The sequence below is a fragment of the Mandrillus leucophaeus genome, unplaced genomic scaffold (genome assembly GCF_000951045.1).
Source record: "Mandrillus leucophaeus isolate KB7577 unplaced genomic scaffold, Mleu.le_1.0 Scaffold873, whole genome shotgun sequence".
Taxonomy (NCBI): domain Eukaryota; kingdom Metazoa; phylum Chordata; class Mammalia; order Primates; family Cercopithecidae; genus Mandrillus; species Mandrillus leucophaeus.
The window spans coordinates 248446-270686 of NW_012109508.1; the positions used below are offsets into that span (position 1 = coordinate 248446).

General features: G+C 41.7%; 1 protein-coding gene across 1 annotated transcript in view; it reads left to right on the forward strand.

Annotated features, from left to right (window-relative positions):
- The window catches only part of PRLR (prolactin receptor), a 186931-nt gene that overhangs the window by 97012 nt on the left and 67678 nt on the right, over positions 1–22241 (forward strand). Inside the window, exon 3 of the mRNA XM_011969112.1 lies at positions 17347–17408. The gene's annotated coding sequence lies outside the window, so the exon portion shown is untranslated. The remainder of the gene's footprint in view (positions 1–17346; positions 17409–22241) is intronic.

The window sequence follows — 22241 nt, forward strand, 5'->3', positions numbered from 1 at the left end:
AAAAAAAAAAAAAAACACAAATCTCTAAATGACATTAAATTACATTTTTATTTATGGAGCCTTGAATGGATTGTTCTACTTGCAATCAGTAGATTTAAAAGGAAAAAAAAAATGTTCCTCAGTCCAACGTTATAGATAGTTTAGATGACCGGGCTGCATTATACCAGCACCAGGAAATATCTAGAGCAGTGGTTCTCAAACTTCGTTCCACATTAGAATTTTAACCCTCAGGCAGCACCCCATGCCATTAAATCAGGACGTCTAGGGATGGGAGCCAGGCAGCTGTAGTTTTTAAAGTTTCTCTGATGATTCCAATGTGCATCACTGGCGACCCATTGTCTCAGAGGTAATTTTAATAAAGCCCTGATCCTTGCTTGCTTTCTTGCCACTTTACTTTTCCTCCAGTAGAATGTAACAAAAAAACACCTTTTATTTTTCAGTTAACTAAATTAAATCCCAGTTCATCAAGGCTGTGCTCTAATTTCATGCCAGAAGGCAACCAGCCGGGTAGTTGCTTACTTCGGTCAAAATAGCAGACGAGCATTTCGGCATCCTGTAGTTAAGCAATGTTTTTATCCACTGATGAGTGGTTGTTAGCTTAATCTTCAACTTTGTAACTTGGTGTTTTAATTTATCCAGACACAACTTTGGACCCTGGAGATATTTGGACTTATTTACTGCCCACCACCCACCCAGCCCCTCTCCCCGCCCTTATTCACTAGAATGAGCAGAAAGCAATATGGTCTTCAGAGTGCCAGACCTTGATGTGATAATCCGAGGAGAGAGGAGCCATCAAGTCACTCAAGCAACATCTCAGTCGCTCAGTAAATCTTTCAAGAGCTTACCCAAGTCCCAATCTCAGCTTCCTGATTTCTTTTCCTCTTTATATGTGAAGGGTTTTGTTGTTTGTTGTTTATTTTTTTTATTTTTTTTTATTTTTGTAGGTTTTTGGGGAACAGGTGGTGTTTGGTTACATGAGTAAGTTCTTTAGTAGTGATTTGTGAGATTTTTGGTGCACTCATCACCTGAGCAGTATACACTAAACCCAACTTGTAGTCTTTTATCCCTCATCCCCTTCCCAACCTTTCCCCAAGTCCCCAGAGTCCATTGTATCATTCTTATGCCTTTGCATCCTCATAGTTTAGCCCCCACTTATGAGTGAGGGCATACAGTGTTTGGTTTTCCACTTATTGTTCATTTCTTAATAAACATGTTTGAAAAGACCAGGCTATAGTAGCTCAGTAGAGCCTGTTTCTGAGTGTGGTCTGTTTTGCCAGCATATTCTCATGACCACTTGGCAAAAATGAGAGCATGACATTTTTTTGCTCCCAACAGATGTATCTTTGGTAGCCCATAGGTTCTTCATTTGTTTGTTTACAGCCTTCGAGGAGAGAAAACATGCTGTGAGGAAGGGATCAGATTGAAAGCTGCTTAATCTGATGGGAAAAGCCTGAAACACAACTTAATGACGGTTTTCAAAACTATGACAGGTTAGAAGGAAGAATATTCAAGCTACTTGGTCTCTATTTGCATGGAGGAAGTGAACTTAAAGTGTAGTTAATTGGGAGTATAGTGAGCCAGAGACAATAACTTTGGAATTAAATAATAAATTTGGCTGCTAAGAAAGCCTATAGCATCTCCATTCCTAAAGAATCAGTCTGCTCTGGAATGGGAGTCAGAAATGGGTGGGTTACAATTTTGCTTTGGTCTCTGACTCACCACACATTACATGGCTTTTCAGGGCCTATGTTAGTCAACATTCCCCAGAGAAGCAGAACCAATAGGATATATATGGACATACATGAAAGGAGATTTATATGGAAATTGGCTGACACAGTTATGGAGGCAAGAAGTCCTCCATTATGTGCCGTCTGAAAGCTGGAGCCTCAGGAAAGCCAGTGGTGTACTTCAGTCTTATTCTGAAGGCCTGAGAACTAGGAGAGCTGATGGTGTAACTCCCACTCCACGACCAAAGCCTGAGGACCAGAGAGAGGCCTGGTATAAGTCTGAGAGTCTAAAGCCCTGAGAACAAGCGTCTGATGTCCAAGGGCAGGAATAGAGGGATGTCCCAGCTCAAGGAAGGGGAATTTGCACCCCTTCCATGTTTTTGTTCTGTTCACGCCCACAGTAGTTTAGATAAAGCCCACCCACACTGGTGAGGGTGGACATTCTTTACTCAGTCTATGAATTCAATACCAAGTATACTGGGTGTTTCTCCTGGAAGCACCCTCAGAGACACATCAGAAATAATGTTTTACCAGCTATCTGGGCACCCCGTAGCCCAGTCAAGTTGACACAAAATTAACCATCACAGGGTGTCAGCATCCTCATCTATCAAATGAGAAGTTCAGCTGGATAACCCCCAAAGTCCCTCATTACATACTAATTTCCTATGCCATTTAACAATAGGGCATGTAGCCTTCTGCCTTCTGCCTTGAGAAATTTAGGTACTAACAGAAATTGTTTCCCTGAGGTCCCTTCAACTTCAACAATTTAGAGTAATTCACCAATGTGTTTCCTATTTTGAATAGGACTAATGTGTTTCCTATTTTGAATTGCAAAAAATATAACTGTATCCATATTAGTTGATACCAAGGAAATAGTAATTCCATTGGATATGAAAAGAACACTGGTTATATAAGAATATGGTCATAATTGCCAGAGATACATAGTGAAATAGGTAGGAGTAAAATAACATGATAGCTGGGATTTTTTTTTTTTTTTTACAAAACAGTATATATCCCGATTTCACAAGATTCCCTTTGGGCTGGAAAGGTTTCTGAATATAGTATCTGTGTTCTAGAAAGAGGAGTCGGGGCCTAGAGTATGCAGATGTTGATGTTCTTGAGTGTTCTGAACACAAAACCAAGATACTAGAAACTTTAGAGACCACAAAATGCTTTTCCTGAAGACCTGGAACATGAAGGTTTAATTTATTTATCTTTTTCTCCTCCATGTTTTATCATAGGTTGGTAAGTGGAAATCAATTTCCCCTCAATAAAATAGTAGCCCTGAGAGAGATAAGTGACTTTTCTGGGGATACATGCTAATGACAACATCAAAGCCAGAGTGAGGATTGAAGGGTGAGGTACTATCACTACCTCCCTCTACTCTTCTTTCCCCTCCTTCTGGGGAAATGTCAAAGGTATAAGTATTCTTTTGGCATCATTTGTCCTCCAGGGTCTCTGTGTCTGTCCTGTATCTCCTTATTCATTCTTAAAACTCTTTCTGGTGGTCACAGCTCTTCTTTAAAGAAAGAATAACAAGACATCATAGCAGTGAACTCAGAACATTATCACTGGCTTTTCACAGGACATGAGCAACTTTCTCACTGGAGGGGGCAGGGATGCTTGTATGGTAGGTGCTCCTAATAATGATAACTTGACTTGCGCCTACTGTGAGAATGACCCTGTGTGGCTGATGCACCCAAATATATGTTCAGAGTTCTGAGCTAAGGAATTGGAAGTGGCCATCCTAGAGATTAATTCCTTATCTGTGAGGAACATCTGAGCCCCAGCCCATCCTGGGGAATGTGGGCCATACAGGGGATCAGCATCCTTTGTTTGGGGTTGAATGAAGGTTTCCAGGCTGAGGTTGCTATGGGGAGGATGTTAAGTGAAAATGTTTTATAAACTACTTGCCTTTTGCCAGAGGTTGTGGTTGTTCTTACCAGCCCACTGCCACTGGACCAGCAGTTCTCCTGTCCAGCCCGCCACCACGAGACTCTCTCCCCTGTATGTAAACCCCCAGTAAAACCCCAGTGTCTCATTTTCTGGCTCTGGATCTCTTCTTCAGCCTCTTGAAGCTGGTGCCATCCCCTCTGGAGTTGACAGGGATTCAGCACATCACGCTACACTAGAATAAAACATGTGCTGTGTCCACATTAGGCCAACCAATTTCCATACCATCCAACTTTTTTCACTAACTAAAAATTCTATTAAATTTTAAATTGGTTCATATAAGAAGTTGCAGAGAAGGTATTTATAGGCAAACCCAGCTGGCTCACATATAAATCATCTGTATTAGTTTATTAGGGCTGACATAACAAAGCACCACAACCAGATGGTTTAAAACCACAAAAATTTATTTTCCGACACTTGTGGAGGCAACAAGTGTGGAATCAAGGTTTCCACAGGGTCATGCTCCCTCTGAGACGGTGGGTGGAGTCCTCCCTTGCCTCACCCTAGCGGCGGCAGCACTCCTTGGCAATCCTTGGCTTGTAGCTGCATCACCCTGATCTCTGCCGCTGTTTTCCAAAGTGTCCTCCCTATGTGTCTCTTCTCTGTCTGACAAAAACACCAGTCCTGTTGGATTAAGGGCCCATCCCACTGCATTATGACTTCATCTTAACCAATTACATTTGCAAGGACCCTATTTCCAAATGAAGTCACATTCTAAGGTACTGGAGGACTTTAGCATCTCTTTTGGGAGGATGCAATTCAACCCATGACACCATCCAAACAAATGACATTATGAGAAGGTTTCCATTTTTGTCCTCTGTTGTGGTTAGATTCTTGACTTTACATAATTTAGAGCTAAAAATTTACTTCCTGTCTGAAAAGTGATTTTTGACAAGAAGGATTGAGATCACACCTTAAGTTCTGTGGCCATTGCTTGCCCTTTCAGAATCACGTGTCCCATCCTGTGTGCCGTGTTCCAAAGAAGCCAGGTGAGCAGATGCTGGCAACGCAGGGATGGTAGCATAGACTACAGCTTTAAGTGAAAAGGACTCATGACTCAACCCTGTAGCTTGCCCTTGATATGGTTGCCCCACCCCTCCTAACTCCTTATTCCTCCTACTTTACTGAAACCACAGCTGCCTTGACTTGAGCCATTTTAATTCTGCCGCAAACGAGCTGTAAACCAAATCAAGTCACACCAAGCAAATCCAACCACCATCAAGAGGAACTTATTCAATTATTGTTTTCTTTGCAATGGGGAGGGATCATAAGAGCCTTGTATATCCCAGGGCAAATATTAATCTGTCTGAAGAGTCAACTTGCCAAGGGGTAATCAGCAATCAGGTTGGTGCTCATGACAGCTGCACAGACTGGTAGTTGAGGATATTCAGTGCCAGGAGCAAACCCTAGCAGGCACCCTTGGTAAATCTGGCAAGCTCTGTGACTTCACCCTCTGCATTCAGAAGCAAGCATTCAAAATTTGACAGGCTTGCAATATGCCCAGTGTAAGTCACCTGGCTTCTTGGATTCTGGACAGATTTCCTTGTACCATAAGCTCACTTCTCTTTCTCTGCTTCAGGACTAGGTCCTTCAAGGGAGTAGCAGAGAAAGCATGTTTGCAGAATCCATGCCTTGTGCCCACTCCCACCCTGCTGCTTGGTACTTTTAGGGAAAGTAGGAAGGAGTAAAGTTACTCTTCACTGGCAGAGGATGGACAGTAAAGGGAAGAAGAAAATGGGAGAAAGGAGAAATAGGTATCCAATGAGTTTTAAAAAAGTAGATTACAATGCTTAAAACCTATCATTATAGTGGTGATGTTTCTGAATGATAGAGGGGGTGGATTTGGCAAAGTTTCTGGAATCTTTTCAGACTTGAGGTCCACCTCCTGTCTTGAGACCAGTTAAGTTTCAATCCCACATTTGCTGTGGTTGATCCCTTGATCTTTGTGTAAATCCTCCCACCTTTGCTAGGCCAGAGGACTGTGGAGTGAGGGTTCTGTCTGAGTTGTACAGTTCCACTGTGGCTCATCCCCTGGCTAATACCTTATGGATGCAGGAAATCTGAGCAGAGAACAAGACTCCCTCAGTATTTAGAAACTGGATTGAGATTTCAATCCAAAGGATACAATTTGCCCATCACCTTAGTTGCTTGTATAGTAAATTGAGCAAGTCGAAAACACTAAAAGAACTTTTTTCTCTTGATGCCTAATGCCCGTCACAATTTTTTTTAGCTCTCTCAATTGGCATCCTGGTTCCCATCTCACTCCTACTGTAGTGCACACTTACTGAAATGAAAGCTACCTACATAACCACCACCAGCATCCAGAAAGGAGAGAATTCAACACCATCTCTTTTTGTCTCCATCAGTTTCTGCTTTTTAGTCATTAACAAATGGCTCTGGTTCCCTTTGCAGTGAAGACCCACAGAGACAGAAGTCCCTGCTCTGAGTCAGTTCAGCTCTGATTTTGAAAGCTGACTGGGTGCTTAGCAGTAAGGGTTGAAAGGAAGAAGAGGGAATACAGGGAAGGAGGCAGAGATGGAGGCAGATTTGCAGGTCTGGCCTGAGAGTTGTGCTTGATAAGCAGAGAGCTAATTATCTCTGCAACTCCGCCTTCCCAGCAGTCAAATACTTGATGGGCAGGTTAATAAGTGAGGAGGTGAGGACAAGATTAATTATCAAGTCTCAGAGGAAGTGAATGAAATGCCTTCTTGTTCATTGCTATTTATTCAAAAAGAGCTGCTGAACATGAAAGAATATTATCATTTTTGCACATAATTAGAGGAAATAACAGACTGGTATTTTTTAAGTAGCTTTATTGTGATATACTTTATGTTCCATAAAGTTCACTTGTTTAAAGTACATCCAGCCCTTTGTATTCGCAAGTTTTACACCATGAATTCAACCAATCAGGGATAAAACATATTCTGGAAAAAAAAAAATGATAATACAATAAAAAATAATACAAAATGTAAAACAATATAGTGTAACAAATATTCACGTGCTGTTTACATACTATTTGCATTGTATTCGGTATTATAAGTAACCTAGAGATGATTTAAAGTATATGGGAGGATGTGAATAGGTTCTGTGCAAATACTACAACGTCTTATATCAAAGACTTGTGCGTCTGTGGATCTGGTATTCTGGTATTCATTAGATCCACAGATGCGCAAGTCCTTGATAGAAGATGCTGTAGTATTTGCACATAACCAATTTGTACATGGAACCAATTCCCAGTGAATACTGAGGGACAACTGTATACGATTCAATGGATTTTAGTATACAGATGCTCCTCAACTTACAGTGGGGTTAGAGCCCAAAAACTCATTGCAAGTTGAAAGTTAAAACTATTGTTTAAGTCAAAAGGATGTTTTCAACTTATGATAATTTCAACTTATAGTTTATCTGGACCTAACCCCATCAAAGAGCAGGTTGAATGCCTATCTCTTTTGCACCCTCGTAAAGTCAAGAAATCATGGAACTATAGTAAGTTGGAGACCATCTGTATTTACAATTGTGCAACCACCACCATAATCTAATTTTAGAACATTTCATCACCCCAAGAACTACATGATAGCAGTCACTCTCCACTCCTTTTTCTCCCCGGCCCCCAGCCCCTGGCAACCACTCATCCACCTTCCGTTTCCATAGATTAGCTTTCTAGACATTTCACATAAATGGAATCATGCTATCCAGGGTCTTCTGTACCTGGCTTCTTTCACTTACGATATTGTTCTCTGAAGTTTATTTGTGTTGTAGCATGTATCAGTGCTTCTTTTTTTTCCATGGCTGAGTAAAATTCCACTGTAGGGTTATACCACATTTGTATATCCATTCATCAGTTGATGGACAACACACTAGTATTTTAATGAAAGAGCAAAGTGCCATGATCTCTTTAATCTGCATTGTACACCTTTTTAGCTGTACATAAGTTACCACAACAGTTTCTGATCTGAATATCTTAGATTAAAGGGTATTTAGTATTGATAACAAAAATGACTTCTATTTAAGTTTGTGGAGAGTGGGGGTATGCAGGATGATGTAATGGTGATAGCACAATAATGTCATGATATTTACATCTATGTTTTTCAACTATCTTAATAGAGTGGATCTGTATTTAAGACTCCATTCCTTCCTTCTAATAAAATAACATTAGAATGACTGGAGTTTTCTTAATGGCATGCACATGGAACACTGCACTTGCAGTTGTGTGTTCAGCTGACAAGTTCACAGCTGAGTGTGAAGCCAAGTTATAGCAGGACTGCAAGGGGTCTACTGGCTGTGTGATCCTGTCTGTTTGCATCAGATTTGCCCCTCCCAGCTTCTGGCTTAAGTATGAATGAGAAGGCATGGAAAAGAGGAGGGATTGGGAGCAAGGAGTTCTGCAGGTCTTAGAATCCTCCCTGGGATACATATTCAGGCAGTTCTTACTCCAGGTGGCAAAACCCTGCACAGCCATTCTTCTTACATGAGGAGTAGAGGCCAGCTGCAGGCTCTACAATCCTGGCATGGCCATCTCCTACCTTTGGGACATTAAGCCAGTATTTAGTCCATCTCTTTCTCATCGGCAAGTGAAGATAATAATGGTTCTTATTTCCTAGAAATGCTTTGAGGATTCCCATAATTCCTGGCACATACCAGATGTGCAATCAATGTTAGCTGTTAATAATCATTAGCATGTATTCATGACTTGCTATTTCCTAGATACTGTGCACATTCACAATGATCCAAAAAGGTACCTAAAGGTAGCGATAGGTATTTCCACTTTACAGGTGAAGAAACAAGACTCAAGGAGCTTACATGCCTTGCTCAAGGTCACAAGGCTAGATAGTGGCACAAGTCATATTTATATCCTTTTTGGTCTGATTCAGAATCCTATACACATCCAGTGAACCATGCTGCCTCTATGTAATGAATCAGGTGGACCAATGTTCCCACACAGTAACACAAAGAAAAAAATCCTCCAATTTTTTTACATTAGAATAAATGATTGATGCAATTGGGCTACTTTGGAAAATAATGTCACCAAAACCGATGAGGGGGAAACAAGTGAGAACCCGGGATGAAGCAATTGGAGCAAATTTGGGCCTTAAAGAATCTCAGACTAAAGCACATTATTTGCTCCAATGCTATAATCTTCCCAGCTCTGGCGAGCCAGATCCCCTGGCTTATGGAGACCAAAAGAAACGACACATGGCCCTCTCAGGCTAAAAAACAGTATATGGGCTCATTTCCATCAGCTAGAGAATGAGGCTATTGTGACCATGCTGATATTTCAGTTCTCAACTTAATAGCTTAAGATGTTCCCATTATCAACATCACTTACCTACCCACAGCACTTTTAAATTAGCCTTGGGAAAAATGAGTAAACGGAAGCACAGTTTTTCATTCTGCCAAGTGCAGCTACTCCTGAAGAAGGCAGCTTTGGATAGCGAAACAAACAACTAGATTGAAAAGCAGAAGTGTCAGCCTTGACACATGCTACTAATTTGCTGCTTTGTGAGGGTCATTTGCTGTGTTGCCCAAGAGCGAGGGAGAAGACAGTTCAAAGATCAAGGAAAAATGGCATTTAGATGTTCTCCAACTAGGCTGACGTAATTGGAAAACTAAAATCATCTCCTGCTAACTTTCCCCTCTCAACAGTCTTCCTGATTATGAAGTGTAAAATAGGAACAATTTTGGCTACTGATGCTACTGATCTTTAATAATCCTAAGCCCTGGATACTAAGACCAGGAAATATGTATTCTCTTATACTTTTAGGTGTTCTTAGTTGAAATTAACATGAACATAGCAATTTTCCACTTTAATTAAAAGAGCGTGTTCTTTTTCCACTCATGGTATTAGTGGCTTCAAATGCTTAAAGAACCTTTACAGAACACCCCTTATGGGGATTAAGAGATCAGGACAAAGGTAACATTTTAAGAATGTTCTTAATGTTGCAATCAATTGGGGATTATTTTTAAAACCATTTCCTTTAGAAGTCTAAACAGTGTCTTTTCATCACTTGGAGGTATTTTTTAATCACTATTTCCCAGTCCACTTAGTGTAGCCTTAGCTTAGTGTAGCCTTAGCTTGTAAATGCCCCTCACCATCAGGGAAAGATGGATTTACACTCGTGGCCTCTGAACTAAACTAAGCAGAAAGTCATTTCGTTCAGGTCCACTGCTGGTGGCCACTTCATCCCCATGTCCAACCCGTCATTGTCCCAATTATTTCCTAGAAATGCTTTGAGGATTCCCATAATTCCTGGCACATACCAGATGTGCAATCAATATTAGCTGTTAATAATCTTTAGCATGTATTCATTACTTGCTATTTCCTAGATACTGTGTGCATTCACAATGATCCAAAAAGGTACCTAAATGTAGCGATAGGTATTTCCACTTCACAGGTGAAGAAGTAAGACTCAAGGAACTTAACATGCCTTACTCAAGGTCACAAGGCTAGATTTCTACAGACTCACATTCATGCCACAGTTACTCACTGGACTGGAACAACCGCCTGTGTTTAAGTGATCCTGATTTGGTCCTCTCATGCTTGTAAAATCCAGCTCTAAACTTTACTATTGTCTGCTGGTCAATCAAGGAGACTTGGACTTTGCTTCTTTTTAAATTATCAGTAGTGCTATTTATTTACCTCCAAAAGGATTCTAAGTAACCTGCTCTAGATATGGATCTGGTAATAACCAGTACTGTGGCCTTGGCAGGTTATAACAATAATAAAAATTCTAACTTTTCAGACTGTTTCACTGTTACAAAGCACTTCCATACAGCTTCTCTTGTCAAAGTTATTATCCTCAGACAACACCAATTGACTGATACACTTCTAATAAAGCTAGTAGATGAAAAACATTTTGGAAAATAAGGGCGCTGGACAAATTCAAAGGTAACCTTGTTTATCTATTGACTGGTAGGCCTAGAATTTCAATGTGTTGGTCCAACTCTGATTTCAATTCTGGCTCCCGGAGAAGTCCCTATCATGGTTATTTGTCAAGAATGAGAGGTCAGAAATGCCAAAAACAGGGGTTAGGGTGAGTATTCTGTCAAAAATTTATACAAGAAACTTCTTGTATAAAATAAATTAATTAAGGAATTTGGCCTGGATGTCAGTGCCTGCAAAAGGGACTTCAATATTCCCCAGTAGATTACCCGAAGAATATCTAAACTCTGAACTAGGGGTTATAGACTACAGATAAAATTGTAAGCCTCCTGCCTCCTACAGTCATAGCATTTCGAAGTTGAAAGTCCCTTTCCCGGTCTTGTAGCCCAGATCCAAGTTGCTAACCCCTCTAGGATTTTACGTTGTCTCGGCATAAGCATGCACCATGAAGGGGAGCTCACTTCCTACCAGAGTGGCCCATTTCGTCCTTGGCCATAGTAATCTATTGACTGCTGGGCTTTAAAATTAAAAAGTTATTTGCCTTGTAACATGACCCATTTGTTTTAGCTCTGCCCAGTCATGGGCAATCGGAATGTCCAGTGAGGAACTCTTCTACCATTTTACTGAACCCAAATCTGCCTTAATGTAATTTCCACCAGTTGGAAGGTCTCTCTTCTTATGCCTTTGGATACATTTTTTTTGATGATTGTAGCAGCCCTGAATGATTTCAGAGACAAGGCACAAAGCTCCTGAGAGCTAGTACATTGTCCTTCCCAGTCTTAACTTCTCCTTGTCTTCTATATCTATATCTCTCCCTTTTCCTCTGACATCTGCACCCAGCTCTCTTATAATTCTTTTAGAAATTAAACACAAAATCCTACATGCAAGGCAGAGAAATTCAGTGAAAAGAGCAGAGGAACTTGGTCCAATCCCTGACAAGTTTCCATCTCTAAAGCCTCATAAATACTATGATTTCCCTGATGGGGGTGGGAGGGTAGAATGACAGACTATAAGTGAGTATTTATTATAACCATTAATGTACTATAAAGCTACTGAATACTTTAACAGTAAATTCTAAAAGACCTCAAGCATCTTAGCTCCTTGTTTTACATCAGCACACATTAAACAGAGAAGCAGCCTGACTTTTCCAAGGACCACAGGACCAGTTAGAATTAGAAACAGAACCTAGATTTTCTGATTCAAAATCCCTTGCTCCCTCCACTGTCTCTCTGTTAAACAATGAAATCAATAACATTATCCAGACAAAGGCCCTAGAATAGCGCCCAACATGTATTAGGTGCCCAATTATTACAGGCTGAATAAATATGTGAGTGAACAAATCAATATATGAATGACTAGGGCTCATTTTCATTGATGACATTATACAAGTTCCCTCCAAATGTCACTTATGTTTTTAGTCATTCTTTAATTAGCTCCCTATTAATAAGCTTGGTTCTCAAAGTGTACTTATGAAGATTAAATGAAATAAGGCATTAAAGTGCTTAGAAACAATATCTGGCAGCCAATAAATGTTAACTAATTGCTGTCTTTCTGGTTTTTAGCCATTTTTAAAAGTAAGATTATGCTGATGCTGTCGGGACTCTCTAATCTGAAAATCACTTTACAATCCACTAATGAAAGGAATTCTGGAATTGCAAAAGGATTACTACTATTTGTCAATTCCTATCCTTCACCTGTAACTAGGCCACCCACACCCACCCCTTGTAGTTGGCACCCATTAAGACACAAACTAAATATTGAATTCCTTCGCTTCCTCATCTGGGCTTGTGTTTACTCCACCCATGACCTTTGGGCACTGTCTCCCATTCCCAGTCAGCACTTGCCTATTGGACCTGACAGTTGACTTGACTTTACCCCATTTATCTTGCTCCCTCTGTCTCCATCTCAATCTCGATCAAGATTTTGTAATTCCCCTTTGGTTCCTCCACTCTCAGCCACCCTGGTACCTCTGTTCCTAAACAAGGCCCATGCCTTTGACTCAAGTGGATATGCTTGCTTCTGCTCAAGTTCAGTCCGCCCAAAAAGAGTGATTCCCAAGTGCTTTATTGACTAAACTTCCTTTTCATTCAAGAGTTCCACATGCATGTCTATAAATTGCCATATGTAATCCCTATCAATTGCCAGAAATCCTGACGATTTCTTTCTGAATCTGAGTTTATCTGACAATTTGTCAGGACTAAAGACTAACGTTGAGCTAATGTCAATTTATCTGACAATTTGTCAGGACAAAAGACTAACCTTGGGCTAATGTCAGTAAACAAGAAAGAGCTCAGGAACAGAAAACCAAACACCACATGTTCTCACTTATAAGAGGGAGCTGAATGATGAGAACACATGGACACATGGGGCAGCAGGTGGGGGGAACAACACACACTGTGGCCTATCAGGGTGTGGGGAGGGAGAGTATCGGGAAGAATAGCTAATGGATGTTGGGCTTAATGCCTGGGTGATGGGTTGATCTGTGCAGCAAACCACTATGGCACATGTTTACCTGTGTAACAAACCTGCACATCCTAAGCATTTTCCCCAGGACTTAAAAGTTGAAGAAAAAAAAAAACAAGAAAGAACTTCAGTAAATTCATCAATTAGGATTATACCTGTGGTTTTGGTGTGGACAAGAAATATTTATTATCTTTTTAATCCTCATGTCTTGTGACGAAGTACCATTTCTTTGCTAAATTCATCAATTAGGATTATACCTGTGATTCTAGTGTGGACAAGAAATAGTTATTGTCTTTTTAATCTCCTCATGTCTTGTGATGAATTACCATGTATTATTTTCTCATTTGTTAATTGTTATTTTATAATTAACAAATTGTTAATTTGTTATTTTCTCATTTGTTAATTGTGTATCAACCCCCACTTTATTCCACCCAGAATGTAAGTTTCTTCAGAGCATGGACTTGACCTGTTTACATCCACAGCTCTATCATCAGCACCTAAAATACTACTTGGCAAATAGCAGGCAACCAATTGGTATTTGTTGAATACTCAGTGAATGAAAGCATAAATGAATGGCTGGGAAACAGAATGGAATTGTGGTTGGAGCACAGCCTTTGGCATCAAAGAGATCTCAGTTCAAGTTTTGGATATGCAACTTCTTAGCTATGAGTCTTCTCTGAATTTCAGTTTCTTCATCAATAAAATAGGGGTAATAATAGTGCCTACCTCAGAGATTTTGGGGAGCATTAAATAAGATAATGCCTGTAAGGTCCTTAGCATGATAGCTGGCATATTTTAAGAACTTAGTAAATGTTGTCTATTATTTTCAGTGAAAGTCCTCAAATGTTGAAGCTTATCAGAGGTAATTGAATTATTTAATATGACTGGTAGTGATGATTGTACTAAAGACAAATTAGTGTAATTAGTTTGTCAGCAAGATTGGATTTAAAGAGTCAGGTTGAACAAAAAAATGTATTAGTCACACCCACCATATTTAAAGCACTATACTAGACTTTCAGGAGTGAGTGGGATGCAAGGATATGACACAGCCCCTTCCCTCTAGGAACATAGAACTGAGATTTACTGTGTGTGCATTGTACTATGCTGAAGATACAGAAATGCGAGGCAGTGTTACCTCCCACATCATCCAATTTACTCTCCATGCTCTGCAGAAAATTCTTCTAAAACACTCAGCTTTGCTTTGAACCCCTATAAAGACAAGAAACTCACTGACGTATGAAACAGATGATTCTCTTTGGGAACAGTGATCACCACTAGAATGATCTTAAAATTAGCCCAAATCTACCATCCCATGATTTTTACACATTGCTCAAACTTCTGCCTTCTGGGCACCTCTAGAATAAATTCATTTTGCACTCTTCTATCAGAGTTCAGCAAAGTAATGCCTGCAGGCCAGATCCAGCCCATTTATTTATATAAATAAAGTTTTATTGGAACACAGCCAAGCTTATTCATGTACATGTTGTCTGCGGCTGCTTTTGTACTACAGTAACAGAGTACTCGGAACATTTAGCCTACAAAGCTGAAAATATTTACTATTTGGCTTTTGAAGAAAAACTCTTGCAACTTCTGCTCTATGTGACAGAACTTGAAGATAAGTAACATGCTTTTTCCTAAAGTGAGGAGGAGCAGGGAAATAAGCATGGGAGCTAATGTAGAATTCACAGAACTAAGTAGTACTATCACCTCCCCTGTTCTGGATGCAATACTTCAAATGATGTGACCAGAGATCAGGTTGGTCTTTGACTGACACACAATACTCAAGTATATAAAAGATGAAATCTGTCAGTTATTTCTCCTAGGAGCTTCTATTAAATTATGTCTCCCCACCCCATAATGGTATATCCTCATACTAGGAAGTATATACAAAATTTTACATCTCTCTTGCTTGTCCAGAGCAATCAGGCACAATTTAGCACATATTCAAGGGCCATCTTAGAGTCAGACAGAAAAAGGATGGCATGCACAGCTAGGATTTTGAAGAGAATATAAAGAGACTCTTTACATGCCCAGGGGTAGGGTTAGAAGAATAAGTGAATTTGTCACCCCCCATCTGCATGAAGAAGAATGGAGAGGGAATAATTTTGCCAGGGCCCAGTGATAGCTGGAGTCATGACTACTTAACTGGACTTGTGGTAAAAGAAACACAACCACGGCTAGCACCAGTCTCTGAGGCAGGCAGAGCGGAAGGGAAATCGATACCCTGACATGCCCATCTCCGTGCTCTACCCACTGTGGGTAGAACTCTACTTGAAGCTAGAGGGCACAGGAGTCAGACTCGCAGGGCGCAGAGCAGGTAAAGAATAGATGTGGGAGCCAGGGCAGAGGATGACAAGGGCTAAGTGGTGAGCCAAGCATTTCATAAATGCTGAATGAATAATAGATGAATGGACCAAGTGGGCCCAGGGCCTGTCACTCAATCAGTGTTTGTTGAACTGCAGAAGCCATCCCTTTATGCCCGCCTGCCCTGAAGCCCTCACTGCTGCCGTTTGCTGTTCCAGACGCCCCACCGCCAGCACAGCCCTTGTCCTGGTTCCCCACTCCCTCACTGACCCCTCAGGGTTTCTGTCAAGAGTGTAAAAACAGTCTGGATCTTATTTGGGAGATGACAGAATGGAACAGGATTTGCTCTGAACAGAGCAGAACAACTCTAATCAAAGACAGAACTTTAAGTTCTAAAATAATTCTTAGAATCTAATTTTTTTTAAAACAGAAAATTTGGTGTCACTGCATCCTATGGAGAAAAATGAGTGGCTTCTAAGAAGCATGCCCCAGACATCTGTGTCACAGGCTCTGGATCCAACAGGCCCCTTATTATCAAATGCCTCGTGGCTGGCTGTCTTTTGCTCAGATGGCCCTTGCCACATGGTAGCCTTTGATTGTAAAGACTTCCAGGCTCTTGATTAATCATGCCAACAGCAGCAATGTTGAGAAAATGGTGTGTGTGTTTGTGTGTGTTTGTGTGTGTGTGTGTGTGAGTGAGAGAGACAGAGAGAGGTTGTCAATGGCATGAGGCTGCTAGTGACCAACCACAGCATCCTGCCAGTCAGCTCCTCCTCTGTCCATTGAGTCAGCATGGAGAATATTCAGCACTGGCTTCCTCAAGGAATAATCCTGAAGATTCTGGATTTTGAAGACTTAGAAAAAGCATTGTTTGGTCTGTTACTCTGGTTAGATTATTTGCCTTTGCTTGGAATGGGCAAGACAAAATTGGGCATTAAATTAAGAATTGCTGTTCATATATACCGAAGCCCATTTTGAAAAGTAGCTGTAGGCTGGGCGTGGTGGCTCACACCTGTAATCCCAGCACTTTGGGAGGCCGAGGCAGGCAGATCACTTGAGGCCAGGAGTTTGAGACCAGCCCGGCCAACATGGCAAAACCCCATCTCTACCAAAAATACAAAAAATTGGCCAGGTGTAATGACGTGTGCCTATAGTCCCAGCTACTTTGGGCAGGGGGTGGGTGAAGTGGGAGAATCACCTGAGCCCTGGGAGGTTGAGGTTGCAGTAAGCTGTGATTGTGCCACAGCACTCCAGCCTGGAGACAGAGTAACAGCCTGTCAACAACAACAACAACAACAAAAACATAGACCTATGCAGGTCTATTTTGCAATCAAGTCCGGAAATCATTTTTTTTCTAAGATCCATACATCTAACAGCTGTCCCTTCATGCCTCCCAGACCCAGACCAGTCAGTCCCCAGAGTCTGAAAGTTCTTATACAAAACCCAGAATTCCAATTCATCTATAACTATGTCACAATTTGTTAATAAATTTCATTAAGGTCTCCAGGACCAAATTTTATGAAATCTAATCCCAACTAGGATAACTGGCAAAATTTGAGTAAGCCTATAGATTAGGTAATAATACTGTATGGATGTTAATTTTCTGATGTTAATTATTGTACTACCTTTAGGTAGGAGAATTGTCCTTGTTCTTAGGAAAACACACTGAAATATTTAGGGGTAAACATGCATCATGACTGTGACTAAGTCACAAATAATTAGGAAGTAACTTTTATGTACAGAGAAGAAAGATAATAAATCAGATGTGGTAAAATACTAACAACTGACGATGTGGGTCAAGAGTATATGATTTTTAAAAAAATATTTTATAACTATTCTATAAGATTAAAATTACTTCAAAATAAGGCTGCCAAAAAACTAATTTTAGAACATTAGAGCAGTCTCATGCCTATCACTGAGGAGCCAGTGTTCAGCCATGCTACATACTGCAGAGTGAGCCAGAAATGGAATCTCCTGTCCTCCCATCTTTCAGCTAAAATGAACCATTTCCTCTTTCAGCTGAAGAACTCTCCTATTCATGGAGGCGAACACTGAGGATGCTTTCCACATGAATCCTGAAGGTAAGGGGGACTTGTTCACATGCCCCTCGGTCACACCACCCATCTGCCCCACTGTCCGTTTCATCCAGGGCAGGGGCTCAACTATCTTGGTTCACGGAATGTCATCTCAAACCAGTCAATGTCTACACTGGCACATTCTGCTGTCTTCAAAGGCTATTTCAATCTCCTCAGCCTGTCCAGCTCAGAAAACCTGATGTTCATCCTTTGCCCCGTTTTTCCTCAAAGAAAATACCAAAGCTTTTCATAGCTGATACCTCCTAGTGGTGCAATCATGAGAGAGTTTTATTTTGTCCTTGTAGAGTTCTGTAATTGAGAGATTATCGACAATGACTGTGTTACTTTTAGAATGAGAGAGAGAAATATTATGCTTGCTTTTATTTTCCTAAGCAACTCTACATAAATTCTTGCCACAGCTTTCTGGGCCCTGTAATGTCACTGCTGTGTCTCCTTCCTCCCAGCCCTCATGGCAGGACTCATATTGACAGGCTCTGGGTCTTCCCTCATCTATCAGTGGCAAGGAAACCCTAGGCTGCCAGGACTGCCTAGCAAATAGATCATGAAGTATTATGACTCCATTTTACAGATGGAGAAACGAAGCCCCCCAACTTGCCTCTATCTATACTACAGTCAAATGGGATCTGGACCCGCTGAGATGAGCTTGACATGTACAACTTTGAGGCTGTACTCTCTCATTCAGAGGAAGTTAAGGAGCCAGGAAGATAGGAAAACGATGAAGTTATTGGTTGAAGAAAATTCTAGGCAAAATTTTCCTGGGACTTCTTGGGGTCATCTAAGGGAACTTACTAGTCTTCCCACATTGAAACATGATAGCCCCTTGAGAGCCATCATGCCGCTTTGGTGTCAAAAACTGAGCCTGAACTTGCCCTCTAGACCAGGGTTTCTCAAACAACACTGTGGACGTTCTGAGTCAGATTGTTCTGGGTTGTGGGGCTCCTCTGTGCATCATATGATGCTCAGCAGCCTTCCTGGTGTCTCCCACTAAATACCAGAAGGATGCCACCCACCCCCGCTCTAACAACCAGTGATGTCTCCAGACAGTTCCAAGGAGGACAAAACTCCCCCCAACAGAAGTAATAATAAAATAATGTTTCCAGGCTTTGCCAAATGTCCTCCGAGTGGGGACAAAATTGTCCCTACCAAGAACCACTGCTCTAAGTTGTCTCAGCCCAGCGGTAGCTTTTGTTTTTCATGGAAATCAACTGAAATTTACAGTGTTCAGAATAAAACTAGCAAATACTTGCAGAAGAAATGTCATCAGTCATCAAAATGCTCTGGGTACAAGAGCACCCCATAGCATAATAGCCCTGCCCAGGAGCCTCTGGTAACATTGGAAGGGGTGAATCGAGCCATTCAGACTTCTCTGAGTTGCTTTCTCCAGTCTTGGCTTCTACCCCCTGATGTCAAATACCTCATGCTATTTACTAGAAGGAAAGGCAAATGAAAGAGAACAGGGCAATGCTGAAGACTGAGTGGACCCTTCCTTTAAGAGTTTGAAGAGGTCAGAAAGCACCCAATAGTCTGAGCTGTGTTGCAAAGCTCCGGGAAAATTTGGCGCTACTTTGTATTTGTGTGTGTATTCATTATTCTTAGACATGTATTCATAGACAACATTATTGCACAAAAGATGTGAGACATAGTCTCTGCTTCGCTTTATATAATTTCAACTTTTTACAGCAAAAGGCTCACCATTCTAAAGAGTGACTTAACCAGAAATTTTTTTTTTTAATTAACCAAATAGTATGGAGTAGATAAAGTGGTGGTAGCAGATTTACCTGTGGTACCAATTGGCAAACCAAGGCCCTAAAAGGAAATTCCAAAGCCCTAGGGTTTGTACACACACTTCCTACTCATCTTTGAGTGCATCTCGAGGACCTTTTATTCCTCTGATTGATCTGCCCCTGACCCCTGCACCCAGCCTCCATTATCCTCCACCCTTTCCCAACCTGGTGTTTGGATTACAAAGATGCTTCTGATTCCAGTGGATATCTGTGAAATCACAGGCAGGAACTTGAAAGCAGTTATATGGTCAAGAGAAACAGAAACACAGCTCAGTTTCAGGGTAAAAAGAACATCCAGAAAGCAATATTCATAGAAGAATTCGGAGGGGGGGAAGCTCCTTGAAAGAGGGGATTAAAAATTAAGAGTAAAATTGCAATTCCTGTCCAAGACCCGACCCAAAGTGTCACAGTTCATTTTGCAGCCTTTAATATGATGTCTGGTCTCTTTAACTTAATTGTTAACTTTCCAGTCCTGTCCCAGTGGTAATCATCACTCCCTAACAATCACTCCATCGTGCCCCATACCCACCCAGGGTGGAACAAACTGTCTCTCTGCCTGGCATGCCAGATTCTTTTGCAAGAGCCCTGGCATCCTTCAGGCTCTGCCCATTCCAACCCTCCCACCTCCAGCCCTTTCCCAGGCTCCCATCCACACAATTCTGCCCTTAACTCTGTCCAGACTGCAAGAGGTCAGGAGGAGCTTAGAAGCAGCCCAGGGTGCTAGGGAGGATGTGTCCACCCATAGGGCGTGCTTTGAAGTTCTTTTAAAGCTGTATACTCATAATCTTTTCCCCCACCACTTACCTGTTAGAGTTTCTCAAATTCCTATCATTTGAACCTCTGCTTTGACTAAATTGTAGCATTACTCAAAACCTACACATGTACCTAAGAGAGAAAGGCCTTAATTTATGGATAGCAATTTGTTTATGAGATTGTCTTGCTGGTGCTTCTCTAAGAAGAGAGCCTTGGGATTGGGACACAGGACAAATTAATTTTGATTGCAATGGAGAGACTGAAACGATTGGGATATTGAGCTGTAGACCTGTACTGTCTGATACACAAGCCACTAGCTACTTGTAGCAATTTAAATATGAATTAATTGAAATTAAATAATATTAAAAATTCCATGCTTCAGTCACATTGAGTACATTCCAAATGTTTGCCAGCCTCATTTGGCTTGTGGCTACCACTGGGCAAAGGAAATCCACTGGACGTTTCCATCATGATAGAAAGTTCTGCTGAACAGCATGTCTCAAGACTGAGGCTGGTACTTCCAGCAGAGAGTTCTGGAAAAGAGATGCAGCCCAACATCACCAGCTCTGTGGGCAGGGGTAGAGAAGAGTAGAAGGAACCGAATTCCAAAAGGGAAGGGAGCCAAAGCTCAGGCCCAGCCCTGAGCAAACATGCGTCTGCACCACCCAAACTCTTTATGTTAACAAATGGAAAGAAAGGAGCTACTGGGGTCGGCTTCGTAGCCCATTTCCTCCACTGGATGGCCTCCGAGTTCTGTGGGCTTCTGATGAAGTAAAAGACCCCATCCTGAATCCTGAGGCAAGAGGGACTCAGAGTTTCACTCACATACAGGAGCCACTGGGCTCCTAGACAAAGGGAAATCTCCACCCTGGTGACACAAGGAGCCAGCCAGTCTCCCTGAGCCCACTTAGAGCAGTGAGCTTCCAAGTCAAAAGACATTTCAAGGAAGAGAAGCATCTTCTCCATCTGAAATTAGGCCTCCACTCAGAAAAATCTGAGGAGCCTGGAGGGTTCCAAGGAGCAATTGTAACCCCAACTGATGATGGTGGAGCATTTATCAAGCCTTGCCAATGACAGTGGTTCACGCTTTGATAGCACTTTGCAGCCATGTGGCACGCTTGCACAACAATATCATTTATTTCATCCTTACAACAGTTGACTGAGGAAAGCAGGGCACATGTGACCCTCTCGACACTTTACATTAAAAAATACTCATGCTCAGAAAGAGGAAAAGACATGCCAAATTTTATGTGGCTGATGAATGACAGGACCAGCTCTAGAAACCAACCTCCTATTCTGTCTCTCTCAAGTGATGGGGTTACTTGGTACCTGTCCAAGTCCCTAAGTGTGTCGACTCCAAAGTGTATGCCTGCCTATGGATCATGCTGCAAAGTCAGTTCATATCCAACTCCAAGCTGACAACCGAGCCCTTGAAAGACTTCTGCTAGGCCTCGCTGTCAAGAACATTCCTAAACCAATCACAGGCAAAAGGCAAGTGAGATCACCATGGTTAGCTTAGACTGATACCTCCTCATCTCCTGGGGCTAGATGCCTGATACCTAACAAAACTGGATTCTGTGGACAAAAATGAAGGGAGAAGTGGGTGTTGGAGAAGCAACCAGCAGTGTCTGCCAGACCCGGCTATATTCAGGGCTATGATAGACAAAGAAGAGGGGCTTTCTCCTCCTCTGCTGAAGCAGCCTCCCCAGGCAACCCCTCCTGGCCTCCTAAGTCAGGTCAAATCTGCCTGCTATTGGTTCTCATGGTACCTGCAGGGCTTCTTCTTAGCACTTGCATCATTTACACTGAAGTGTTTTATTAGCTCCTCTCTTCAGGAGACTGGAAGTACTAGGAGGGTTGTTTCAGCACAACATTGTATTCTTAGGACCCTACCCCTGCATCACAGATGCTCAGTTGATATTTGTTGAAGGGTTAACAGATGGGTGGATGGGTAGATTGATGAATGGATGGATAGATGGACGGAAGGATGGATAAATGAATGGGTGGATAGATAGGTGAGTGGGTGGATGGATGAATGGATGGATGGATGGATGGATAAATGGGTGGGTGAGTTGATGGATGGATGGAAAGGTGGGCGGGTAGGTTAATGGATGAGTGGATGGACAGCTGGGTGGGTGGATGGATGAATGGATGGATGGATGGATGGATAAATGGGTGGGTGGGTTGATGGATGGATGGAAAGATGGGTGGGTAGGTTAATGGATGAGTCGATGGACAGATGGGTGGGTGGATGGATGAATGGATGGATGGATGGATGGAT